Genomic DNA, 7,819 nt, shown 5'->3' on the forward strand with positions numbered 1-7,819 from the left:
TTTATGAGCTATTGGTATTACTTGTTTATGAGCTACTGGTATTATTATTATTATTATACCATAATATATTTAATACCATATAATACCATACTTATAAAATAATAATATTTTAAAAATATTATTATTTTGAATTTCAGCTCTATCATTTAATTCAATTTTTTTTTTGCTTTTGCTAATTTTTTTTTCTTTTCGAAATGTGGTATCAATTTTAAAATAGCATAATGGTAATATTTTGAAATAAAAAATTTTAAATAAATTTGAATAAAATAAAATGCTTTTCTACTTTTTAAAAAGATGTATGACTAATCATTACTGATACAATTAATTAGGTAGTTAATTTTTTTCCCTGACTGCTTTGACTGAATCCCAAAAGTTTTGATATATTGTTTAATAGTTATTTTCTGTGATGAAATTATTTTTTCTTCAGTTAGCTTTTTTACCTTTAATTAATTTCTTTCTCTCTTCTATTAAATGTCCCTTTTTCTCCTTGTAGTATTATACTTTACTTTAAAGAACTAATTATTGGGCATAACCTTTTTCTTTTTCTTTTTGGAACATTTTATTCCCGGATTTTCCTTTCATTTATTGTATTTGAATAGTCCTTTGGGATCCTGACTGTTGTTCCTTGATACTTGAACACTTTCTTTTTGTCTCACTTTTCTTTGTTCACCCCTCCAAATAAGTATTAGACAACTTGAGTGGAATGCCCTGTAGGCATCTCAATCTCTTTCTTCCTAAACTCTTCCTTCTTTCTAACTTTATTTTTACTGTTAAAGGGCACCATTATCTTCCCAGTCACTGAGGCTCACCACCTAGTGTCATTTTTGACTCCTCATTCTTTCTCACACCCTTCCATATCCAATCTGTTGCCAAGACTTGTAGATTCTATCTTCACGATACTTCTTATATATATTCTCTTCTCTCCTCTGATACTGCCACCACCCATTTACTTTTTACCTCATGTCTGGACTATTGCAATGGCCCTATAGTTGAACTTTTTGCTCTCCCCAATCCAGTCCATCTATTCAGTTATCAAAGTGATCATCTTAAAGCATAAATCCCCACATGTCACTCTCCCTATTCATTAAACTCTAGTTGCTCCCTTTCATTTCTAGGATCAAATATAAAATTCAATATTTGGCTTTTAAAGCCCTTTATAAACTGGCCCTTTCCTATACTTCCAGTCTTCTCATACCTTATTCCCCCTCAGGTACTCTATGATAGTTACAAAAATCTATATAAATTTTCCCCAGATCATTCATCTGATCAATTTCTCTCCTAAACTCCAATCATACATATTTAACTGCTTGTTGTGAGTTTGTTCTGGATGTTCCATTGACATTTCAAATTGAAGATATTCAAAACAGAATTAATTTTCTTCCTACCCAAATGCTTCCCATTTTCTATTTCTGTCAAAGGTACCACCATCTTTCCAGTTACTAAGGTTCACAATTTTGATGATATCTTTAAATCTTCCCTCTTTCTCATCCTTCATATCCAATGTTTCCAGATTTGTAATTTCTTTTGCCACATATCTCAAATCCACAGCCTTTTCACCACTCAAACAGCAACCACTGTAGTTCAGGTCTTCATTGCCTAGCCCAGTGATGGGCAAACTTTTTAAAGAGGGGGCCAAAGGAAAGGAAATGCTCATCTGTCAGTCTGTTTCTAAGGCAACCCTTTTGAACTTTCATTGTATTGTATCCTAGTCATTGTATTGGTCAGATTAGGAATAATGCCGTGGGGCCAGAGGGAACATTTCAAGGGGCCACATCTGGCCTGTGGGCTGTAGCTTGCCCATCACTGACCTAGACCATTGCAATAGCCTACTAATTGGGTCCTTACCTCAAATTTCACTCCATTGCAATCCATCCTCAGCACCGCTACCAAAGTGATTTTCCTAAATCATAGGTTGGATCATATCACCACACCCCAATCCCTACCACCTCCATTCAGTAAATTCTAGTAGTTCTCTTGTTATCTCCAGGATAAAATATAGGATGTCCCTAAAATCTTAGTGCAAATTTAATCTAGTAAAACTAATTGAGATGCCCCATATAAAGTCCATTTATATAAAGTCTTTGTCTTTAATGTTCTCAGAACCTGTTTTGAAGGTAGAAGACCTTCTTACCTTTCCAGTCTCTTTACATTCTTTTTCCCATTGGCCTACATTTGACTTTTCATTTAATATGGTATCCCCTTAAGACTCTTTTCATTTCATTCAGCAGTTTTGTGCTGAACAGTGCAAAAAAAAAGTACTTTTTGTATGAAGGAAATAATTTAAATTGTTATAGAATATGACCTATTGCCACCATTATAGAAAGAATCTGAGTCGTTCTGGACAGAAAATGAACTGTGGCATAAATACAAAGATCCAAAACACTGTCTAAACACTGTAAGATGATGTCTCATCTGTATATGAACAGTTCAATGGTTTAAAATAGGCAGAGAAAGAACTTACATTTATTAAAAAGTAGTAAAGTATGAACATAAAATCACAAAGTATGCAAAATGAGATGGAAGACTGAGTTGAAAACTTAAGGATCCTCAGTTCTTTTACATATAACTTTTATAACTAAAGATGGCAAAACTGAAAAAAAGAGAACATTTAAAAAAAAACCATTTAAAGACTGATGTATGATTTTTTTTTAAACTTTTACCTTCTGTCTTAGAATCAATACTGTGTCGGCTTTGAGGCAAAAGAGGCATAAGGACTAGGCAATGGGGATTAAGTGAGTTGCCCAGGTCACCCAGCTAGGAAGTGTCTGAGACCACATTTGAACCCAGGACCTCCTATCTCAAGACCTGAGTCTCCGCCCATTGAGCCACCTAGCTGCTCCCTGATGTATGATTAAAAAAAAAAAAAAACAGTGTTAGGGTATTAAAGGTAAGGGTTACTTTTTTTTTAAATGTTCATTTTTGGGGAGAAATTTGGTGAGCTGTTACCAATTAAGTGAAAGGTAACTGAGATCCAAGAGACTGATTCAAACCATTAATAGACTGGAGGGAAAACTGAGAAACCCTATAGAAGAGGAAAAAGACAGCAGTGAGTACAAGTTGAAGAAACCAAAAGCAGAAGTGGTCAGTTAACAAGAATTCTTTGGCAGAATGAAGACTCTCTAGTTTGAGCTATTTTCTTTCAGTCCCAGAGAGCTTAAAGGAGGTGATGATTCTCATAAGCAACTGTTGCCGTTGGCTTCTCTACCCAGATTTGAGAGGGAAAAGAAGGAGGTTGAAAAACAGGGACTTCGGCTCTTTACTGTGTAGGAAGAACTGGCTGGGCTGGTTTACTTTGCCCGGAGCATCATTCTGAGCTGTTTGTTAGGAGCCCTGCTCTGATTGGACAATACACCTTCTGGTGAATGGAATTATTCTGCTCTGCTCTAATTTGGTCTATATAGCCCAGAGATATTCACTTTGATGAATTTTGTATTTCTCTGACTTAAAGGGAACAATTAAGACAATTTTTACTGATATCCTTTGTTTTTATTTGTATGTAACCTAGATTTTCCCCGGTATTCTTTCCTTTCCCTCTCCTAGAGAACCATCTGTAAAAGATAACTTAGTTAAGCTGTTTTAATTGGGATATATTAATTGCTTTATTAATATTTTTGTATGTATAACTTCTGCATGTAATCCTTTTAGATGACCAATATTAATATTACAATTTATTAAGTTGTAATCAAAGTAGAATTAGTGATAAGGAATAACCCCAATTATTAATTGATTGAAAAATTGGGTATGAGAATCAGTAATCAGTAGTCATATTATGAGTAAAATAACAAAGAAAATCCTCTGAAATGCCTTACCAAGGGGAGCTGTGCACATACATACAGTATCATGGAGGGTGTCCAGGCATTATAATATCTCGTTTGGCTTTGAAGCTGCAAGAATGACCTTGGTATAGAATATACCTTTATATATATACTTTTAAGAAAGCAGAGACCTCCTCTGGTCACCCCAGTGACCAGGGATCAATCTCTGGTCCTTACTCTTTTCACCCCCAACTTTGTAATATCTCTCAAATTATTTAATGTCTCAAATAATATTCCTTTCTCTCCCCTGATTCTACCCTGGTGCAGGCACTCTTGACCTCGGGGTTAGACTATTGCAATAGCCTGCTGATAAGACAGTCTTCCTCAAGTCTCTCCCCATTTCAGTCTATCTCCACTTAGCTTCCAAAGTGATTTTCCTAAAATGAAAGTCCAATCATGTCATGGCCCTACCCAATAAACTCTAGTGCTCCCTATCTCTTCGAGGATCAAATACAGAATCTTCTGTTTGGTATTCAAAGTTCTCTACCATAATCCCCACACCACCCCCATCCCATACACCTTTCCAGTCTTCTTATATCTTATACTGTCATGTACTCTTTGATCTGGAGACACTGGCCTTCTTGCTGTTCCAGGAACAAAACACTCTTGATTCTGGGCACTCTTTCTGGCTGTTCTTCATGCCTGGAATGCTCTTCCTCATCTTTGCCTTCTGGCTCTCCTGTCTTCATTCCAGACTTGACTAAAATTCCTTCTACAGGAAGCCTATCTAGTGCCCTCCCTCTTCTAATTATTTCCCATCTATTCTGCCTATAACTTTTTTGTACATATTTATTTGCTAGTTATCCTCCTCATCAGATTGTGAGCACCTCGAGATCAAGGACAGGCTTTGAGCAAAGAGAGAAAGACAGAGGTAGAAAGTGGTAACAAATGTTCTCTTTGTCTCTCATCTCACCTATCTCTTTCATGTTCCAGGGAGATAGTGTTCTTCATGCCCCAGACCCTTTTATCCAAGTGGATATGGTGGTCAATGAGAAAATAAAAAAACCTAACAGGCAAGGTCACCAAGGATAGTTGGGCTATCCTATGAAGGTACCCAGGCATATTTAACGATCTATGGGGTAAGTTGTACTCTGGGCACTTTCTGGCAGTATGGAGGGAGAAGAGATAGCCTGTCACTTTTGGCATCTTGTGAATTTTCCTGACCTACTTTAAAAAAAATATGTTTCCTAGGGAGTCATTTCTCCTCCCTCCCTTCCTCCCCCTTAAAAAAAATAAGCATGGACTAAAACTTCTCTTGTAACAAAAAAGTTTAGTTAAGAAAAAAAAATGGCCCAACACATTGGTCCATGTCTCATAACATATGCCTTAGTCTGTACCTATGGGATGATCAATAATTGTGAAGATAATTTTTATGCCCTTGCTCAATTTAATTAGTATTTACTCAGTTCATTGTGATTTAATAGGCATCAATGAACATGATGATGAACTAAGTTTAATAAAAATAATTAAGCCTGTAAGTTAGTACTGTAAGAATAAGAGTTAGATAGTTTGGAATTCACATATTTGATTTATAAGATGAAATCTGTATTAGTTTGGTCTGTTATAAGAAATTATATTAACCTTCTAAGACTGTATTAGCACTACTTCCTCCCATTTTTCCTTTAAAACAACAACTTCCTTGTCCTCTAGACCAGTGATGGGCAAACTACTGCCTGCGGGCCAGTTGTGACCTCCTAAAATGTTCTATCAGGCCACATGACATTATTCCTAATCTGATGAATACAATGAGTAGGATACTATACAAACTTCGAAAGAGTTGCCTTAGAAACAGACTGACAGATGAGCATTTCCTTTCCTTTGGTCCCCTCTTTAAAAAGTTTGCCCATCACTGGTCTAGGATACTGATGGCCTGTGAAAGACCCCTGCTGACCTAACACTGGTGATTGATAGATTTTGGAAAACCTCTGCTGAAAAGGCCTGTGAAAGACCTAAGGATGCTACTGATAAAGTAGTAATGAGTGGTGGACATCTCTTTTGACCAAATATGAAAGTTCTGTCATTTGGCCAAATAAGGGCATTCCTTCAATTCCTTGACCAATCGTGGAATTGTACCACATCTTTCTTTTTTTGATGATCTTCAAAAGACTATAAAGCCCCTCTGATCTTGCTTGAGCAGAGCTCCTTGACTGAGAGGACAACCTTGGATCCAATTTCTTAGATCTCACTGGTCTCCCTAATAAATTGATATCATGCTCAGATCTCTACCTCATTTGCCTTTTATTGTGAATTGAAAATTTGCAGCCCACCCCACTTTTCTCTGGCCTACTTTCTAAGCTTTGTCACTTCCAGATATCTGTTGCCTTTCCTTGATCTTTAAGCTCAGTCATGTTACAGCTCTACCTACATCCCTTTTGCTTTCTGTTTTGGTGTTTTCCCCATTCCTATCCCCTACCACCATGAGGTTTCACTGAACTTCCTTGAAAGGTACAGAGACTTCATATGTAGAACAAGTAGTTCCTTAGAGATTATAATAAGAATATATACTAATAATTAGAAACTTGGAACAAAGTCAAACTAGAAGGTAGGTCAGGTCAGAAAGGTACTATAATTCTCCAATTCTTTCCCAACTCTGTTTCTGGTCTCCTTTCTTTGCCACCATACTTCAGGTGTCTTCTTGTTCTGAAAGACTCCTTCATTCCTTCAATCTTCTCACCCTGCAAAATACCTTTGTCTCGTCTCCCTAGCCCCCTCCTCTCATTGGTGAGTTCCTCCTAGAACCTCCTTTTTGAGATGCCTAGACCAGTCTTCTTTCATCACTCTTCTGGCTCTGTTCCTGGCCCTCTAGCACCAAAACATCATGTCCCAATGAGAGTACCTTCTCCATACCCCACTCTTCCTACAACCTCCCCTTCCCACTCCCTCCTCTCCCTGTCTGCTTTTATATCTTTTTTTTATTTGTACTCTTACTAGAATATAAGCTTTTTTGAGGACAGGGAATTTCTTCCTTTTTACTTGTATTTGTTTTCCCAGTTCTTGGTACCATCCCTAGAACATGACAAGTGTTTACTCCATGCTTATTTTTTTTTAATCTTTGTTATCTTTATTTGTATCTTTATTAACCTAGAGCCTCGCACTATGCCTGAAATATAGTAGTTGCTTAATAAATGTTTGTTAAATGGAATTGAATCATATTAATAATTATGGACTAGAATTTTGAGCCCACAAGTAACACATATCTGAGGACCCAATGGATAAAGAAAACAAATATTCATTGTTTTAGGGAGAATTTAGTACAAAATTTGTGAAGTCTCTTAAGCTAAAAGATTTTGGGTCACTTTAGAAAATCTTTCCTACTGGTAGATATTTATGATTCATTTGTTCTTTAGATTTAGATGTTTATGATTTCTTTCCTTGTGGTATAAAAAATGTATCCTTTAATGTTATAATTATGAAACTTCTTGATTTAAACTTAGGGTTTCTCTTGTTTCTGTTCTGTGGATTCTCGTGTTAATCCATGCTTATTGACTCCATGAACCTAGATAGGCAATCTGGAGCTTTACTGCCAATGCTTTCACCTTCTCCTTTTCTGCTTGGTGAGTTTGGATCCAGAGTCTCCAGTTGAGGAAGAATCCATGCCAATCATTCTTATTTCAAACCCAGCTTGGGCTACTTCTCAACTTTTAACCCATACTGGTACCTCCACCCTTTTCAGTTCCTTTTTACATATTGTCTTTCTGCCCTCTTCCCTCCTTTCCCACCCTCCTACCCCCATCTTGTAAACTCCTCAGAGCAAGGATTATCTTTTTTGCTTGCATTTGCATTCTCAGCACTTAGCACAGGCTAGGTCCAGTGAAATACCAAAAGCTCCCAGCTGCAAAAGAAAGGCCTTATCCAAAATCCGTCTGGAACAATCTCTGAAGCTTAAGTATGGGAGCAGTCTCAGTGCCCAACAGCAAGAAAGGAAAGACCCTGGAAAGGGACTACAGCAGAGAGAGGTCTCAGAGCCCTATGAAAAAAAGTAGCTCCCAGACAGTGTCTAGCAC

This window comes from Gracilinanus agilis, chromosome 5, assembly GCF_016433145.1.
Source record: "Gracilinanus agilis isolate LMUSP501 chromosome 5, AgileGrace, whole genome shotgun sequence".
NCBI classification, from domain to species: domain Eukaryota; kingdom Metazoa; phylum Chordata; class Mammalia; order Didelphimorphia; family Didelphidae; genus Gracilinanus; species Gracilinanus agilis.